We start from the raw sequence: 20632 nt of genomic DNA, 5'->3' as shown, positions 1-20632 counted from the left end.
TTTTTCAACATGATCTGGCCTTTCAGTAGAGCCTGGTACATATGTCCCTAGGGTGGTGAACTGGCTAGTTTTCTGACAACTTGGTACAAGCTAGAGTCATCAGAGAGGAGGAAGCCTCAACTGAGAAACTAGAATTCAACTGAGATCCAGCTGTAAGGCATCTCTTCCCTTCCTTCCTTCCTTCTTTCCTTCCTTCCTTCCTTCCTTCCTTCCTTCCTTCCTTCCTTCCTTCCTCCATCCCTCCCTCCCTCCCTCCCTTCCTTCATTCTTATTGATTCTTTGTGAGTTTCACATCATGTAACCCAATCCCACTCATCTCTCCTTCCCTTCATATCTGCCCTCTGCCTTTGCAACCTTACACACACACACACACCAAAAAAAAAAGAAAATGTGGTTGTAGAAACTGTAGTGTGTCACAGTGTCCCACAGTGTACTGTTCTGTCCACACATCTTTACTTGCAAATAACCATTACAATGAGTCACTGGTTTGGTTCAAGACCTCTGGCTTCTGCTACACTGTTAATACTAGATCCTCACCAGGACTCCTCTCAGATATCCACTTGTTGCCCTAGGTCATGGAGATCCTGCAGCTTTAAATCTGCAGTACCAGCCTCTTCACACACTCCAGCAGAACAGGGATTGGGTAGATGTTGGGGTGGACCAATTTGAAGCCCTGGATTTGGGCCTGGGCCGGGCCCAGGGCCTGGGCCTGGGCCTAGATGGTAGCTGAGCTGGTCAACCCACCAGCTCTTCCATAGAGCAAGACCTCCAGCACTGTCCAGGCTAGCTCACCCTCATCCCACGCCAGCAAAGCCAGTTTTGTTGTGCTGTCTAGATGAGGTACAGGGCCTGCTCTCCCTAAGTGCTGCAGTTGGTGAGGGTCTGGGACAGCTTTCCTGCTCTCATGACATTGGTCCTGCTCTCCCACGTGCCATAGATGGGGAGGGGTGAGGTGCGGAGGACCTCTCTCCACCAACCACATCACCGCACAGCACACAAGTTTCAGGGCCAACACGGGAGAATGTTCATGCCCTCAGGGCTGGTCCACCTATGTTTCCATCTTGAGGATCTGCTCTACTGTGCTGGTAAGACATTTTCTTAATGAGTGATCACTGGGGAGGACCCAGCCCATTGTGGGTAGTACCATCTCTGGGCTGGTGGCTCTGGGTTCTATAGGAAACTAGGCTGAGCAAGACATAAGTAGCCAGTTAGCAAGCAGCACCCCTACGTGACCCCTGCGTCAGCTCCTGCCTCCGGCTTCCTGCCCTAAAAGAGTTTCTGCCTTCACTGCTTTTGATGATGAACTGTGAGCAAAATAAACCCTTTCGTCTCCAAGTTGCTCTTGGTCCTGGTGTTTTGTTTCAGCAACAGTAACCCCAATTAAGACAGATGGGGACTGGAAGTAATGTGAGTGACGCCCTGTTCTGATACAGTAAACAAACAAACAAATAAAACCCTACCCTCCTACATAGCCATCAGCTCCAGCTTCAATGTCTTGCTGCCCTGTCCACACATCTCTTCTTTGACCTGCAGTACACAGCCCAGACCGGAGCTGTGTGGGTGCTGGCTGGTGGCAGTACTGCAAATCATCTTAGCCAGCCTATTTCCAGGGGCTTCTAGAAAAAAAACAGGGCTCTTTTAGGCCATGTTTGGATATATCCCGGTTTTCTGAGTCCAGTTCCTAGGAACACACTCCAGTGTGTTATGGAGAGAAAAGAAGCAAGTCTTTAAATCGGGCATTGTTATTTTAAATTTAGAACAATCCCAAGTCCAGTCATACTCAGAAAGATCATGTCACATGTTATTCAAAACATGGAATTAGAACTCAGAATTCCTGCTTCCAGACCAGAGTTGGTTTGTTTGTTTGTTTGTTTGATCGGCATGTGTTATTTTTTTCTTGTGTTGTTGTTATTGTTAGATTTTTAGTTTTGAGGATTTTTTTGTTTTTTTTTTCTACCTGGAATGCCAGTTTGGCTCTCTGTCCCTGCATTTAATAATAGTGAAGATACAATGCCCTTCAAGAGTTTTAAATCTGTCCTTGACATCTATCTATCCAAAACCGTAAACTTTGATACCTTTCGAGAAATTGTTATCATTGGAGCACTGTGGCACACGCCTTTAAATCTCAGCACTCAGGGGGCAAAGGCTAGCAAATCTCAAGGCCAGCATCATTTACATAAAGAGGTCCAGGGCACCCAAGGCTACATAATAAGATTCTATCTAGAAAAAGAAAGAAAGAGAACAGTTATCAGTTGTTGGCCTTTGTGAGGAAGAAGTGATGCTGAAGAGATGTGTGGATTCTGATGCCTGCACCCTGCATTTGAGACTGCTGAAGCATCAAGCTCGGTCACAGAGCCCATCTGTGGTTCTGACTTCCCAGAGTCCTGGGATCTGCCTCACACCTGAGCCCCACACCTGGACTAGCCTAAATACAATAGAAAAATGGCCATCTCTAACACATTCTTAAATAGAAAGAGGAAAATCATGTGAAAATGGTTCTAATTCCGTTAGGAGACTCCAGGAAGTGAGAAAGGATCCTGGGGTTTTTGAGATTTCTCAGTGGGTAAAACTGATGACCTGAATTTAATCCCCAGAACCCACAGGGTAGAAAGAGAGCAAGACAGTACCAACACTCACAAGTTGCCATCTGACCTTTACATACACACATGCACGCATGCACGCATGCACACACACACACACACACACACACACATTCATTTTAATTTAGGGGCCCCAAAGTTTCACATAAGGATGAATTGCTACTGGTGACAACTAATAACATGGGGTTCAGAGTTCATATTCTCACATCAGATGACCTAGCCAGCCACAATAGCCATGCCTTCCTCCAAAGCTTATAGGAGAACTAACTGATAAGATGCTTTGAATACACTTAGAACAGCTCTGGCATGTGATAAAGACTTGACTGTGGGGGCTGGAGAGATGGCTCAGGAGTCAAGAGCACATTTTGCTTTTGCAAAGGATCTGGGTTTGATTCCAAGCACCCACATAATGGCTCACAACCATCTAAAGCTGCAGTTCTAGGAAAACAGACATGTACATACATGTGAGCAAAATACTCATGCACAAAAGTAAATAAATAAATTATTTTTTTAAAAAAAAAATACTTGGCTGTGGTTAGTCTTCTCACTGTTAGGAGCTGCACTGTAAGCAAAGACACTGCACTACTGCGCTCCAAAGTATTTCCAAGAACATTTTTGTGGGGGCAAGTTTTATTTTATCTCACAAGTTACAGTTCATCATAGAGAGAATGCAAGGCAGGAAACTGAGCAGAGATCCTGGAAGACGCAGTTTGCCAGGTTGCTCTCCGAGAATAGCTTGCTTTCCTATACAACCTTGGGCTTTTATTTCAAGGGTAAAACCACCCACAGTGGGCTGGTTCCTCCTACGGTGTTAATCATGAAGGTAGCCTACAGACATCCCCATAGGCCAACATGATGGAGGAGAGTCCGCAGTGGAGGTTTCTTTCTTCCTTCCCAGGCGACTCTAGTTTCTATCCAGTAGTCTTTAAGAGAACAAAAGAGCCCATTTCCTGTTGCATGTTGAAGAGAGTGACCATGTGAAGGTGTAATGATTGGAATTTCTAGAGTTGGTGTCGTTTGCCCTGCTGCGATCATAGGCAATAGTGGAGTGTTCTGAGGAGCACGGAGAGGGCCTGCTAGGAAGAGCTTGGTAAGTGGGGAAGAGGAGCACTGGGCCCTCCAGGATCACTACTGCCCTCCATGTTATTTTCCTGAAAATCCTGAGGTGACGACTTTCAATCATACAAAGTAATCCTGAGAGAAGTTTCCTTATCTGCCATTTTCTGTTATTTTTAGCTTACTAAGAGAAAAAGATCCAGATTGGCAAGGTGGTTCAGCAGGTAAAGGCACTTGTCAATAAGCCTGATGAGCCTTGGGACACAACTGGTGGAAGGAGAGAACTGACTTCCACAACTTTTCCTCTGACTTCTACATATATGTTACGGTACGTGTGCACACATGCACATGTCTGCACACACACACACATACATACACATATTAAAATTTTGAAAGAAATAAAGAAGGATGGAAGAAAGGAAGAAAAGAAGGAAGGAGGGAAGAAAGGAAGGAAGCTTGGACCCAAAAAGGAAAGAGCCAGGAAACATATTCAGTTTCCTAGAAGCATCTGGGCTGGGGCTTGCTCCCTAATGTTGGCAAAATGGTCATTTCAAAGGTATAAGTGAAGGGCAACATGGTGGACACTCATTCCTTGGTAGGGGCACAGGCCAGCACAGAGGAGAAGTCAGACTCCCAATCAGCCTCACTGCAGCCTCGCCCTCTTATCTAGGATGCCTCCTTTACAGATGAACTGTGAAGTGAGGAGATCCATTTGGACACCAGCACAGCTTAGCAAAATCACAGGAATCCAGGCATACCATGTGACTTCCCCTCCCCTAACACCAGCATGAAAGATCAGCGTTCGGACAAGACCACAATGACCAGAGATTCCTGCATTTGACCCCAACACACAAATGCCTGTGGCTCCGAGGGGCGCTGTGCCACTGTGACAGCCCTGAAGTCCTAACTTCATGTCTTTTTCACAGCTTGCAAACACACTTGCAGTGTTCAATCAAGTCTCGAAGAAAAGGGGTCAGGTGATTGGAACGACCTCATCTAGCTAGTGCCTTTCTTGTGCAAACTATTTTCTTTCCCTTAAGGCCAAATACTTGTTCTCAAATCTGTGACTAGTTAATAAATAGAGGTGTGCCGAACAGCATTATAACCACAGGAAACCACGCATGGATGACAACAAGTGAGCTCTCTGGGGACGAATGTGCCTATGAACAAAGGAAAGTGCCCTTCTCAATCATAGGTATCTCCTCAACAGGATGAAACTGGCAGCTGTGGCGTGTTGCACCTGTTGAGGGCTGATGGCTTCTCTCCTGCCTTGACTTCTCTGAAACACAAGGTCAAGAGTTGCAACAAGCAAACAGCGGAATTGTCCGTAGATCTTTAATGCTGCTCCTGTGAAAGGAACTTTGGTATAGAAAAATATCCCATGTAGAAAGAGATTTATCCTCCCTGAGATCAAATGGAGCTTGAAACACATTGCAAGTCCCCTTCCAAGCCTTTACTGGTCTGTTTTCCCAGAAGAGGGGCCTTTTCCCCCAGCATAGGTCTGGATGTCTCCAAAGACCATTATGTCACTTGTGATAAGCTATCTACTGCCAGGCTGAGGATTACCCATCCCATTCTTCGTGCTCTGGGAAGTTAGTGTGCTCTGTCTTCCTGCTTCTGGTCTAGATGGTGAGCTTGTAACTTACCAAACCTCAAAAACACTCCAGGCAATCCTAGCCCTGTGCCAAATGGTCTGCTGTGTTCTGTGTCAGTTCTCACAATACGTTCATGTGCTAAGAAATATCAGTCCTGTTTTCCAGATGAGGAAGTACAGGCCTGGGAAGGACAATTACTTTGAGTGGTAGAGCCTGGACTGAAGGCAAACCATCTTCTCCAGGAACACCCAGGGCCGGCTCCTATAGTATCCGGATGCCTCTTTTAGTCTCCTATCTGAAAAGGCTCTTCAGCAGGATCCCTGTCCAGGCACCACAGAAATCTCCCTTAGATCTCTGGATAGAATTTCACTTATAGGTCTTGATACCCTTAAGCCCATGGGCATCTTGCAGTGGACTTAGTCACCAACTGGGACGCCTATGCTATGCCTCAAATAAGCTCTGGACTTCCCCCAAGAAAGAGGAATGGTCTAAAAGTCATTCAAACATGTGTCTTTCAGAAATTTCTTGCCGCTCAAAATAAATTAGCCACGTGGGGGTGATTCACGGCATCAAGGTTCAAAAGGCTGTCCCTACGTGACCAGACAGCTTTGCCAAGCTCTGTGGCCACAGGCTGTGTGCATAATTACAGGCAGCCATCTTCGAGATTCCTAGAGCTGAGAGATCTTGTGGGCAATGGAAATGGATGGCCACAAGCATTTTCACAATCATGACAGCCCGTGTGTGTAAACAGAGCAGGTCTGAGTTAAATATTTAAGAGCAAGTGTTTACAGTGAGCTGCAGAATAGCCAGGGGTAATAGTAAGGCCCTATCTCAAAAATAAAGATTAAACTAAGCAAAGAAAAAAAAAAAAACAAAGGAAGATCTAGGAGAGGAAACCTTATATGTATCTTTTAATATTCTACACGGACCTTTTACACTATGTGTTTCCAATGTGTTGTTGCATAACAGAGGAAACCAACTTATTTGGTGCCTTTGTTGTATAGGATACATGCTCCCTAATTGTTAAATGTCTTCACTGTAATTAAAGAAGATCAAATCATATGAAGCTATCTGCAAAAGTTCCCTCTGATTTCTTGCCTCCATCGTGGTAGTAGCAGTAAGGGAGGCCAGCTACTCTGGGTATAAGAGTGGAGGGACCAGGTACAGTGCTCTCACTCTGCTAGTCTCACCTCTACTAGAGCCACCTCCACCCCCAACTGTCCTGGAGACCTGTACTGGCCGGTTTTGTGTTTCAACTTGACACAAGCTGGAGTTATCGCAGAGAAAGGAGTCTCAGTCGAGGAAATACCTTCATGAGATCCAGCTGTAAGGCATTTCTCAATTAGTGATCAAGGGGGGTGGCCCAGCCCACTGTGGGTGGTGCTATCCCTGGGCTGGTAGTCCTGGGTTCTATAAGAAGAGAAAGGCAGGGGAAGCAAGCCAGTAAATAGCATTCCTCCATGGCTTCTTCATCCACTCCTGCCTCCAAGTTTCTACCCTGTGGGAGTTCCTATCCCGATTTCCTTTGGTGATGAACAGCAATGAGGAAGTGTAAGCTGCATAAACTCTTTCCTCCCCAACTTGTTTCTTGGTCATGATGTTTTGTGCAGGAATAGAAACCCTGACTAAGACAAGGCCATAATACAGGCCACTGTACTGCCCTGCCTTCTGGGGTTTACCATCTTATTCTTTGCAATCAGCTCAGCCTGTGGGAGTTTCAGACTACAGCTGGAAAAGAAACACAGACAACTGAAGTTTGAGTAGGTATGGAGCTGCCCTAAGACTAAGGACTTAACAAAATCCCAGAAATAGAGATTCGAGGAAATGAGATCATGGACGTTGTTAAGAGTATTGTGCCATACCAAGCAAAGTAGCTCAGAGGAAGAACTTTCAGTGTTTTTTTAACAAAGAAATAATAAATGTTTAAGATAACAGCCCAAATAGATACACTGATTGACCCATGTCTCCATATTTGTGCAAAAACATTATACTGTCTTTTATGGGTCAATTAAAAATATAAAGAAATGAGTAAGGTAGGCCAAGAACTGACCACAACTGGAGCAGAGATTGGGAAAGCCAATTCACTGGATAGGCAAAGAGCTGAGCATAGACACAGAGATAAGGGGTCATAGCTCACTGTATGACCAGAGCCAAGGATTACACAAAGCAGAGAGTGAACCCTGTCTCTGTGATTCTGGATCAGTCCTCATGGCCCAGGCAACACTGGTTCTACGGAGAGCTTGTGGGTTTCTAGGCCCTCCTCGAAGCTGTTTGCTGCTCAGCTGCTTTACAAGATTATTCTCAGTCTGGGGGAGGGAAAGGAAATGGAATTAAAGATCTATCAGTAGTTTTCCGAATTGGCCCAGTTCCACTAGAAGCCTGAGTGAGGGAGGACTTTGGAAGGGAGGGCTTAATGAGGTGTTGTGATTGTTGGAGGTGGCCTGTTCCCCACTGGGAAGTTACTGTAATGCAGGAGAGGTCTGCCAGAGGTAATGGTGAGCACCATGGGGGAGCACGGATGGAGAGGGAGGCTCCTGGGCTCTGAAGCTCTGTAGTGACTGTCTTGGCAGGCTGCACCTCTTCTTGGGCTTGCCACTTCTCATTTTCAAGGATAGAAGTAACCCATAGAACATTTACCTTCTCCCATCCCTCAAGGTCAACAAGAGGCTGAATGTCCTCCTCTGTCCTGCACAGAACTTCAGCTGACAGGCTTGGCAAGCTGTTAAGAGGTGTTCTGAAGCAATCTTTTCTCTTCTCCCCATCTAGGAACAAAGTCCAAAGGTTTCCTAACACTTCATATAATTCAGTCGTGAGAGCCAGATGATCCGTTCTTTTATTTTGTTTTTAGAGAGAGTATGTGGGTGTGTATACAATATATTTTCAGAGCAAAGTGGATCGAAACGGTGATTCTCATAGTGGCTCCCTGGCACAGGGTTAAACCTCGGCAGTGGGACCTGAGACGCCTGTTTTTGCAGTTTCCAGAGCTGGCTAAGGTTGCTTCTGCTTACTCATCTTCCTCGAGGCTCCCAAATGTTTTCCTGGAATATGCTCATGGGGGGTGGGGAGTGTCTGGGGATGTTATTTATAATCACACATAATCCTCATTCTCATACAGAACACATGCAGACCTGCTTTGCACGGGGAGAGTAACAACCTATGTGAGCAAGAAAGAATGCAGAGGCCTTTTGAGTATGAGCTAAGGGATGATGGCCCAGATGTGTCTCTGCCTGTCCTTCAGAAGATGAGGCTCAGTCCAGACCCAACCTTCAGTAGTGCCATCATGGCCGATCTACAGTGAAACGCAGTACCAGGATAGCAGTTTGGATGATGGAGTGCCTCTGCTAGCGTTCTTTCTCTTTTACAGCCCACACAGCAGAATTTCTCTTTGCACTGTTGGTAAATTCTGAAATGGTCATGGGCTGACATGTAGCTATAGACTGTCTTTGGAGAAGACAGAAGAAACAGTTGAAGGTTATAATTTAAATAACCCAAACCTAGAAATAACTCCAGTATAGGTTCTGGAGTTAGCTAGCCATTGTTCGTATTGATGCTGTGACAGTAGCCTGTGGCCACGGACAGGCAGCTTATCCTAGCTGTCTTCTCATTTTCGAGATATAAAAAAGAACAATTTCCACTGCATGTGGCCATGTGATGTTGGGTAATGCACAGGAATCCTATAGATAGGCTACTTGGTATAGAAAGTGTGCCCAGGCTTAGAAAGATAAGCTCAGTGGGTAAAGCTCCACTCAAACATGATGATCTGAGCTTGGACTTCCCAGAACCCACATACAGCTGGATTTGGCAGTACCTACACCCAGGGTTCCTTCCTCTGTTGAGGTGAAAGGTGGAAACCACAGAATCCCTGGAAGTTTACAGACCAGCTAGCGATAGCAAACTAGAAATCTTGTTTTAAAAAATATGGAAGGTAAGAACCAACATTTGAGGTTGCCTCTGAACTACACATGTGATATGACATGTATGTAGTGGAATGTAAAAGCACACACACACACATTCTCATGAATGTGCAAAGAGCAGGAGTCCTGAGTATGCCATTGGTATGCACACAGCCAGGTCAAGGCTCAACTTCAGAGGAATTAGCAAATCCTTCCCTAAGTGATGTTCAGAGGCAAAGGCAAAGCTTCCCTTTGGTCCAGGTGTGAGCGTTTAAGGAACCATTGACCAGAATGAGCAAAAACTAGAAGTGCAGGGTCTTCCTCCAGGATGACTGCTCCTCTGAGGAGACCCCCTAGAAGTTCCAGGTTGTTGCATAGCTGGCACTGCTCCAGTAGGGGGAGCATTGCCCACCGTATTCCAGCATCTCTGTGTTGTGTGTCTGTATGCCTGTCCTTTTTACATTCTCTCATTGCTCCAGTCAGGTCAATCCCTAAGCAATGCTGATTGGCAGAAAAGAAAAACCTCAGTAACTCTATGCCTGTTTCTGTGTGTCCTTGTGACTACGGATAATATGTATAATACCAACACTTAAGGATAAGGGACATCACTCATCTCTGTCTCGGTCAGTATTCTACTGTAAAGACACACCATTACCACAGCAACCCTTATTTAAAAAGAAAGCATTTCATTGTGCTGGCTTATGATTTCAGAGATTTAGTCCATTAGCATGGCAGAGAAGATAACAGCATGCAAGCAGAGACGGGGCTGGAGAAGTAGCTGAGAGGTCTACGTTCGGTCCCACACGCAGTAGGAAGAGAGACTCTGGGCTTGGGCTTTGAAACCTCAAAGTCTACCCATTAGTGACACACTTCCTCCAACAAGGCCACACCTACTCCAATAAGGCCACACTTCCTAATCCTTCTCAAACTATGCCACTCCCCGAGGACTAAGCATTCAAATATATGAACCTAGAGAGCCATTCTTGTTCAAGACACCACTCTCTCCATGTAATTTCTTTCTCAGAACATGGAATCAAGACAATTAACTGAATAACATCCAGACAGTCCCCTAACTCCTCCTGACAAGCAAAGCTATCAACACAGAAGGGGACTCTGCTCTTTAATATATATAAAAAGCATCTTACCTATGTGTCAAAACCCTCCTTGTCCTAGGAGGGTTTTCTGAAAGCATTTCATGAGTTAACCTTTTCAACACACTAAAGATTCCCATGCTGCAGGAGCATTCTACAGAGGTGCTCAGAGAATGCATGCAGAGTGCAGCTGCAGCCCACATCTGTCTGTAATTGATTTGTTAGCTGACCATCAATTAACCAGTGAGCTCTGGGGTTTGTGTAAATATTTCTGAAAGTTCAGAATACTCAATAACTTCTTATCAAGAATGATATGAAAAGAAAATGCCAGAAAGCCCATAGTTAGAATTTACTCTTTGATGACTAGGGACTTTGAGAGCTGACCTACAGTTGAAATACACTGGGCAAACTTTTCTAAACAAAGCCCAATCTGGGAAATATCTTCTTCCCTTTTGGCTCATTTGGAATAAAAATGGGCTTAATTAGCAGACATCGTACAATGTGTTAGAGAAACTGGGCTTTAATGGTTTTAACTCCCCGTTTTATACGGTGCCATGACACTGGGTTGTAGCAGTAATGTTAAAAGGCAGAGAAGATCTAAATCATCCAATGTCTAAAACACAGTAATAAATTTAAGAGGTTATCCTTCTGATGTAATGATCATCATACGTGGATGCTACACTCAGGATGTTGATGTGATGTTCTTGAAGTTTGGAATTCAAACAGAACTTGGGTTGGTGAGTGACCAAACTTTCCATCATTATGCTAATTAAAGCCATTCCAGAAGTACGGGGACATGCTTTTGTTATTTATCCGTTGTTTCCAGCTAAGCAGTGGGAACAAATGTCCAGAGAGATTATTGTAGTTAAAGGACTTTGACTTTCTACTTCCTTGTATGTCCTTCAGAAAGACATGTTGACACCTTAGTATCTTTAGATGGTAACTTCTATGGAGAGAGAAGATTCATTGCAGATGGAATTAGGTAAAACCAAGCAACACTGGGATAGAATGGAACCTGAATAAAACTGACTGGTGCCCTCATAGGGAGAAGGAAAAACACACAAGATGTGTCAACCTGTGCAGATTGCAGCACTGCATCTGCCAGCAAAGAAGGGACAAGGACTGGAGCCTGGAGAGAGATGGCTTACTGCAGGCCAAACAGACACTAGGGCCAGAATTCCCCTCCCAGCACCCACAGAAATGCTAGGCAAGCTTGGTGGCCTACCTGGAATCTCAGCATTCCCTTGGGAGACAGAGAAAATAGATCTCCAGGTAATCCTGAAAGTCCTAGGTTCAGTTAGGGACCCTGCAGTAAATAAAGTGGAGGACAGTCAAGGGAGACAACCAGTGTCAACCTCTGGGCTCTACATACATGTGTAGCGTGTGTGTGTGTGTGTGTGTGTGTGTGTGTGTGTGTGTCCGGATATGTGCATATGTATGCCCCATACACATACACCTAGGAAAAGAAATGCCAAAGACTGAAGAGGCAAGGGAGAATTGTCCCTTACCACTTTCACAGTGTTCCTACTGAGGGTTTGGCTTCAGACTCCCACTTGCTCCTCTGTAAGATGGTGACCTTCTGTGTTGTTTTAAGCTATTGACTGTGGCACTTCTTCAGGCAGCCCCAGGAAGTGAATCCACCAGGTTTGCATGCTTCTCTTAACTCTTATCAATGTCAGTTTGCAGTGAGTGAGAGGCTGGTAAACATTCAGAAGTTAATCCCTAAACAATCTGCAACTGCTTACACTTTGAACCCCATCCACATAAGCACTGCCACATCTGAAGTGGTCAAGCAGAGGTCTACAGACACATGTCTCTGCAGGGCACTGTACACAGCCCCCAAAGAACTTTCAACAGAAAGCTTTGCCATTGTGAGCTCTCAGATTTCTTGATTTAAAGCTGTAATATGTCTCTTGGTCTAGCTGTTTGATCACCAAACAGAACATTTATCATCCTGTCAGTTCTTAGACAAAAAAAAAAAAAAAAAAAAAAAAAAATCACTGGAAAGTATCACTAGAAAACATAGATTACTTTAAATTCCAAGATAATAAGTATGGTAGGTACAGACGTTTAAAGAATTATGTAATTTTTTTGTTGGCACTTGTGAGTTCTGGCCCCTATTCTCATCAGCCTTACTAAAAATGACAATTTTCATCACATTTTTTTTTTACTAGTAAAAGTATGTAGAATATACTCCTGCTATCTTTAATTGTTTTCTTAATTATTTCAAAGATATGTATTACAAATGGTTCGAGATTGACAAATGATGATGACAAAATTGGTTTGGGTAATGAGACCAAGGACTGATGCATATTAGGTTATTTGACTGCTGTTAATATTTTGTTTACAAAATACATTTTATACAGAGTCCAATTATTTCTTCTTCTATATACATAGTTCTTGGGTCATCCGCTGGGGCATGGACAAGCTACCAGTGGCGACTCCACCAAAAAAAAAAAAAAAGACTCTCCCTGTCACAGCAGACATCAACACCCAATAGCTCCTAAAAAGGACATAAAGATGGGAAGGAGATGTGTTACAGAGAGGCTTTGGGCCATTGGAAGGACAGAGTTGATGTGGATATAATCAAGACACACTGTATCTTGTATATGACTTTCAAAGTGCATGTTAAAAATTAAGTCAAATTAAATATAGACATATACTTTATGTATGGGAATTGCTTACTATGCACTTTGTGGGGTAAAGAAGATGAGCCGTAGGTTACACTCATGGGCTACACTGTGTTGATGGAACAGCAGCAGATCTCTAGCTATGCCTCGCCTTGAATTATTCTATTTTATAAAGAAACAGCCTTGACCGGAGTAACTCCATGTTGAATAAGAGTGCCAAGAATGGACTCTAGCTATAGCTGGTTCACACAAGCAAGCAACTACCATGTGTGAGCTGGGTAGGAGACATAAACTGATAAAGAATTTGTGTCATTGGGGCCCCTGCAAGTACAAACAGCTGGCACCAGGAACACCAAACACACGGGCTTCTCTCTTACTATGAAGGAGACTCCAAGACCAAAATGTGGCAGAAACACTGACCTGTCCTCTTGTCAGAGTCTTATTCTGAAAAACTGCCACAGTGAAGAGCTCTTGCCTCTGTCCCCAGGCTGCAATTCCAGTGCAGTTTTTCCTGTGACATGTCCAGTGACATCCAGTGGACATCACACTGACCCTCAGAGCAGCCTGCCACCTGGACCTGAGATCTCTGACGCTGAGCGTCTCTGCATCTGGAGTTAATTTTTTTTGTTTACTTATTCATTTTACATCCCTCTCATTGCCCCTCCTCCCAGTCACCAATCCCTGACACTATTAATGATATTCTGTTATGCTCACAGACAGGAGTCTAGCATGGTTGTCCTCTGAGAGGCTCCACCCACCAACTGATTCAGACAGAGGCATATAGTTACTTCTTATCCAGTCCCCAGTGACTCACCTTACTCCTGTGTCTGCTTCCAGCTTCAGAAACCTCTCTGAACTCTGAAGATTCTTTAACCCTTTCCTGGCAATTTTCTGTCTCTGTCTGTCTATCTGTCTGTCTGTCTGCCTGCCTGTCTGTCTGTCTGCCTCTCACACACTCTCACACACATGGTGTGTGAAGTATATATTTTTAAATTTTAAATTTTTATCATGTGCATGTATGTATGTGTATGTATGTATGTATGTATGTATGTATGTATGTATGTATGTGAGTGAAGGTGCATACATGCCATAGCATGCATGTGGAGGTTAGAAGTCAACTTGTAGGAGTCATCTCTCCCCTTCCACCACAGAGGATGAGAAACTGAAGTCATGTCATCAAATTCAGCAGCAAATACCTACCCATGCTAGTCCATGAAGTATGGTATATGATTGAAGAATTAACATTAATCATTAAAATTAGAATAATATAATCTGTTGTTGCTAACAGGCAAGTATCAAGTGAAATTGCAATTCCTTGGCAAGTTAAGTCAACAAAACTGACATAACTTGTGAATTGGTTATTTAATAAATTAATCTTGTCATCATAAAAAGAAACGAATATGCATGTCTATGTTTCCGCTATAACATTCCCATGACACTCTTTGCCACGTGATTTTGCAGAGGTAATTTTCCATTTAGCCATGCTGACTAGACCATGTGACTTATTTGAGGCTGTGATATGGAAAGAGGTGTGTGTCCCATTTGGGAGTCTTGGCTTTAAGATGCTCGACCTGAAGAACCAGGGATGCAGCTCTGTGGGTAGAGTGAAAACCCAGCATGCATAAAGTTCTGGGTTTGACCTCTAGCACACAGAAAAAAACAAAAGACAAAAAAAAAAAAAAAAAAAAAAAAAAAAAAAAAAAAAAAAAAAAATGGGCCTGACGGTGTCTGCTCCCTGACCTGCACATCTGCAGGACCTTTCAGGAACAGCTGGTGTGTGTTCGGTGAAAGAACACACGTACGTGGAGCAGATCCAAATTTGAGTCCAAAGAAGAGCCGAGCCCCGTAAGACCTGCTGCCTGAAGCAGGGCCATCTGCTGGGTCCAACCTGAAACAACCATTTAGTCATCCCGGAAGCGTGAAAATAATGTCTACTGATGAAAGATGTGGAGTTTGGATGATTTGTGAAGACAGCAAATCTAACTGAGAAAATGCCATTGAGAAAGGCACCAGTACTGGGCTGGATAAATAATAGCTCCTGTGGAGATGTCACTGTTCTTATGCTGCCCTTTAAACATACTGCTAGGCTTGCATTGATCCTGAATCTTCATGATTAGCATATGGCCCTAAATGTGGGTTTCACATCTTCCATGGAGGACTCTGAAGCTACTCACCAGACTGCACTCTTCTTTCTTTAGATTGGGGTTCCAGCTTCAGCACCACAGGCCCTGGGAGCCACTTTCTTTCTATGGAAGCTGTCTGGTGTATCATAAGATATTTAGCAGAACCTCCATCTCTATCCACTCTGTTGACAGCAGGGCCCTCCCCCACAGCAGTTGTAACAATCAAAAAAATGCTTCCAGGCATTTCTGACTATTCCTGCAGGAAACTGTTGTCCTCAGCTTACATTTTTGTTGTTCTTCTGATCTTGGAAGCTAAGCAGGGCCAGGCCTGGTTAATACTTGGATGGGAGAATTGTGTTCTTATGGGAAACTGGAATTTAGTTTGGTTAAGTCAAATATACAATAGTAGATATCATCTGGCTGTATTTTAGGATCTAGTCATGTAATAATTTAGCCTCTACTAAAAATAAAAAAGATCTGGAATACAATCCTTACTGCTGAATAACTGATTCTTGTGGTTAAAAAAAAAATTAAATATATTCTTATTGATGACTGTGGGAAAACCCAAAGGTTATTATTATTTTGGCAGACAGACATCTTCAGTTGACCTGCACCTACTCCGATGTTGGGCAATGCCTTCCTTGTTACACACACCAACAGACAGCTTAGTGGGACAGGAGATACCATGGACATTGATTTTAAGACACAGCCTCATAACCAGCTTAACACTCAATAAAAATGAGCAGGGACTAGCCAATTCTTGAGCATAAGTAAGGAACTTCAAATACCACCTTTCTCCAGGATTCCATTTCTATCAAAGGATGAAGCAAAGCTTTCATTTCCTGGAAGTTTATATGCTTTGATAGGAATGTGAGCAAATGCCAGTTCAGTGCAAAACCTGACTATCGGACATATGTTTAAAATAAATGTCAGAAACATCTTGTATTCATGATTATAACCTCAGCATAACAGATACATTTAAACTTGAAAAAAAAAAACTCTGTTATTAAATTTTCAAGTCCAGTTTGGGGGTCATTCATTAAAATTAGTTGAACCTCATTTTCCTAATCTGTGAAATGAGAAGATTCAACTAGATAGTTTCTGTATTTTGAACTATATTAGTAGTTCATTTTTTGGCATGGCACTAGCCCACACAACAGAAAATCCAAGCAGTACTGGGGAATTCCTTACAATAATATTTAACGGTCATGGTTGACAGCCTATGGTTATCACACAGAGCAGAAAAAGAGTCCCACCCTGCTAGAACAATTCCTTCCATTCTTATTGATGGTCTCTCAGGAGATCTAGTTAAAATGCAAATACGGGTAGGGTGTGGCTTCATGGAGGAGCACTTATTTAACATACTCGAGTCTCTGGGCCTCACATCTAGCATCAGTTATTAGAGGGAAAGGGGCAGAGGGCAGCAATATGGCTCAGGCTTGTTGGTGTATGTGCATCATCTCAGCAGGTGGAAGGCTAAGGAGGGGGGATAGCTAGTGTGAGTCCCAGAGCAGCCTGAGCTATAGATAGATAGATAGATAGATAGATAGATAGATAGATAGATAGATAGATAGAACAGACATTAGAAGAGAAAGCCAGTGATTGGCTATGAACCTCAATACATGTAATTAAAGCATGCCGTCGAAAGACAGATCCCTTGAAGGCAGAATATGACTATCATTAAGTTAGCAAACAGAATGAGAAAAAAAACAAAAACAAAAAAACCCTCTGGGGAACCAGGATGGGCAGCCAGGACTAGTTTCTATAATCATGGACCCACAGATATTTAGTGATTGTGAATGGTTTTGATCAGTTTCTATAACATTTATCAAAACCTGATGGGAACATCTCTATTTGCAGGCATTCTAGTTGGACCCACAAGAAGGAGAGGAGCCTCCTGAGCAAGGTAGCAGAAAAGGCACTTCCTCTGGGGGTGTACCTCAGCAGAGTCCATGTAGTACCTCAGCAGTGTCTGTGGGTGAACCCCAGCAGTGTCCATGGGCGAACCCCAGCAGTGTCCGTGGGTGAACCCCAGCAGTGTCCGTGGGTGAACTCCAGCAGTGTCCATTAGCAGCAGCATACTTCAGGTCCGTAGCGTAACTCAGCAGCAGCTGTGGGTGTACTTCATCATTTGTAAGTATACCTCAGTAGCGACAGAGGGTATATCTCAACGTATCAGTGGGAGCTCCAGGCTATGGAGAGAGAACAGCACGTAAAGAGTTCTTCCTTCAGTAGGATGGGCAAGGGGCTCGGGGTTTGGTGGTTGGCCCACCAGTGAATCCTATACCATCACTCTTAGATTCTATCTGGAAACATTACAGAAACCTCTGCTGCCATCTCATGACAGGGCTGCGCTCACAGTCTCAGGGAGGGAGGCTCCAGTCTCCATGTCTGTAAACTCTTGCAAAGAACCACTAGGGGTGTTTAGTGAGAATAAAGAGTTACCATGGAGTTTCATTTTCTAATTTATTCCTTATTTTACAGCTTACTCTACCACAAGGGAATTACAATTTGCGTCTAATTTATTTACCCTAGAGATTTAAAAAGTAAACCAACTCGGAATAGGCCTGATTGTAAGAAATGACCTCAGGGAGGCACTCTACATCCAAATCCTTGCAGATGCATGCTCCCCAGGCCCCCAATCTTGTCTCTTACCGGCATAGCAGAGATACTTCATTTAGTTAAGTGAATGGAAAGATCCAGCACTTGGAAAGCATGCTTGCCGACTTTGTTTGTTCCCATAAACAACCCCACTTCATGTTGCTCAATAAAAATCGAAACTGACGGTTTGCAAAACCCAGAAAACAAGAACGCTTGGATTGTGTTAAAGGACTGATGGATATTTCCAGAGCTTGGAAGCATCCTGGGGGAGAAGCCTATTTAGGATTCCACAGTGACAGTGAGACTCTCTCTCTCTGGAAAAACCTGCTGCAAAGTGTCCAGAAGTGCTTCCATCCCAAATTCCAGTTCAAATCAACTGAAAGATGTTGGGCTTCTGGAAGAGATTTAGCAGGGAAGCAGCTGACGTCATTGTAGTTTGGAAACTCATTATCAATAACTCTATAATTAACTGCGAGTTCCGGTGAAAATGAGAGGATTTGAAATTTAAAGGATTTGAACTGTGATCTCAATTCTCTTAACACTGGATCTGAAGTATATTTTAAAGATATATTTACCCAGGCCAACCTAAAAAAAAAAAAAAGGGTGTTTAAGCAAGTGAACAATGCAAGGAAGAACTCATTTTTTCTAGATCTTTCTGTGACCATACTTGATTAAGGATATGCAAATGACACGGAAAAACAATGGGGTTGAGGATAGACAGAGTTCCAGAGTGCCTTCCAAGATTCCCCGCTTGTGTCAGTTAGTGTTTCATGCTGTGACAAATAGCTGAGAGAAACAGTTTAAAGGAGGAGAGGTAACTGGACTTTTGGCTACTTTATGGGTTCTTATTTCTACGACCCTTCTCCTTTCCAGCCCCCGAACACTAGGTAGGAGAGAAAGAAGGTTAGGAGTGGGGGTGGGGGAGGAAGAGAGTGTTGATATTGTTACACTACTTCCGGCTGATTAGGAACATCAAGTTCCTTGAGGCAATTTTGATCAGGATGTCTCCAACCAACAACCAGCAACCAGTAAACAGCAACCACCAGCAGCAGACAGCAGACAGCAAAGCAGCAGGGAAGTGCTTATTTTGATCTGGAGTTTCAAAAGTACATGGCAATGGGTTTCATCACTGTGCTGAGATAAAGCTTTCTGGCAGAGGAAGTGTGTACGAAAACGAACTTGCCCATCTCGTGGCAACCAGGGAGGAGGGGCAGGAAGATGTCAGGGACAAAAATCACTCTCAAAAGTGTCTGATAACCTACTGACTCCAACCAAGACTCTCTTAAGTGTCTGCCACTTCTTGTAACATGATCTCAGCCTGAATCTATCAGTAGAGTCGTTCCTGGACCTTTAAGACAGAGCCCTCAGGGCCAGTCACCTCTCAATATCACTAGCATCTATAGCCCAAGCCTTGAATATATGAGGCTTCATCCTCATGTTTAAGCCCAACAGTGTCCTCATGCCCAGAACTGTGATATGCTACCACCCCTGCCGTGTGTTTCACATTACAGATCTTAAAGCTATAATTAAAGTTATCAGTCAGTTGACTTCAAGCTAATCAAAAGGAAGATAATCATGAGAGCCTTTAGAAAGCAAAGCCTTTCTCCATCTGATGGGGGTGGAGACCAGAGGGACCAGAAGTGTTGGGAGGACTAAGTATCATCATGGGTATTATCAATTAGGCAATGAATGTGGGGTACCCCTCTCACGGCAGAGATGCTGACTTAATTCTATTAATATTTGGGGTACAGAATGCTGACAATCTATGTGAGTACTTTCCCAGATTAGAGCCCCATCTGACCAATATATCAGCCCAAGCAAAGAATCCACTCCTACTCACTTGGACTTCAGGGCTGCAAAACCCTTAGAATAAAAGAACCTGTGCCATGACAAAAGGGAATGAATTCAGGATCTTGGCAAACTCTGGGTCAAAGTCCTAAACTTTCACTGTAATACATACATACATACATACATACATACATACATACATGTATTAGCATATACATGTGTATACATTTAAATTTTAATATTTAAATTTTTATCATAGAAACATTGAAACGACGCATTTAGCATCTCTTTTTCATTTTTGTACCTGAGTGTGTGAAAATGAAAGCAAGTGGAGGGAGGAATGGATTTTCAGTGACACTGTTAAAGGGGCTTTCTTAAATTGTGACTGGGAGTCCTTTGGCATGAGCACCACTGTGGCTATAACTAGGAACCCACGAGTAGATTCCACACCAGACTGGGTGAGCTACACTCAATGGGACCCAAGAGTCTAAAAAGCCCTAAGATCCTATGGCATTAACATTTGAAACAGCACTCCTACAAGCCCTGTCTTTCCTCAGAACAGACTCTAATCCCTCCTCTAGGAAGCCAGACAAGGTTGCCTGTTGGTTGCTCTAATACAACAGTCCTCACCTTCCTAACGCTTGGACCCTTTAATACAGTTCCTCATGTTGTGGTGACCCCCAACCATAAAATCGTAGTTAAGCTACACTAACCTAACCTGATGAATTGGGGTCATGTTGATTTTTAAGCTATTGTAACTACTCATAAATGCTCAGGGCATCATTTATCAGAAAAACAAACCGTTCTTTAGAACAGCCATAGCTTGTTCTATTGTGTGCTCAGCAAATGACCTGGGGCTTTATATAATTGACAGGGCTGTTTGCTGCTTCTTTATAGAGAAACCTGAACACTCATTGAACTTTTACAAATGAATAATTGGATTTATTTTAACATGATAATGTTACCATGCATAATCCCCTCGGATAATCCTCTTTTTAATTATAATGCCACTAAGGAGATATCAGGTTCTTTGTATTTTTGTTGTTTGCTTTTCCCATGACCCAAGGAGGAAATATTCCCATGGAAATTCTATCTAAATAAATGTGGCGACTCATTTAAAGGTGCTTGGTCCTTGTGGTAATGGCATTACTGTGAGTGCCTTGCTTGGGTTTCTTTGTGTTCTCTATCTATTCATCACTTGTTATTTTTAAATGGGTATAGACAGTTTACTGTGTCCCTTGTTAGGAGACAATGG

At 43.4% G+C, this 20632-nt stretch overlaps 1 long non-coding RNA gene across 1 annotated transcript in view; it reads left to right on the top strand.

Moving 5' to 3' along the window:
- Positions 1 to 20632, top strand: part of LOC143434282 (uncharacterized) — a 37902-nt gene that overhangs the window by 12921 nt on the left and 4349 nt on the right. The window lies entirely within an intron of this gene.

This window comes from Arvicanthis niloticus, chromosome 14 (genome assembly GCF_011762505.2).
Source record: "Arvicanthis niloticus isolate mArvNil1 chromosome 14, mArvNil1.pat.X, whole genome shotgun sequence".
In the NCBI taxonomy this organism is placed as follows: domain Eukaryota; kingdom Metazoa; phylum Chordata; class Mammalia; order Rodentia; family Muridae; genus Arvicanthis; species Arvicanthis niloticus.
Note: the sequence above shows the minus strand (reverse complement) of the source record. Positions and strands in the feature narration are given on the sequence as shown.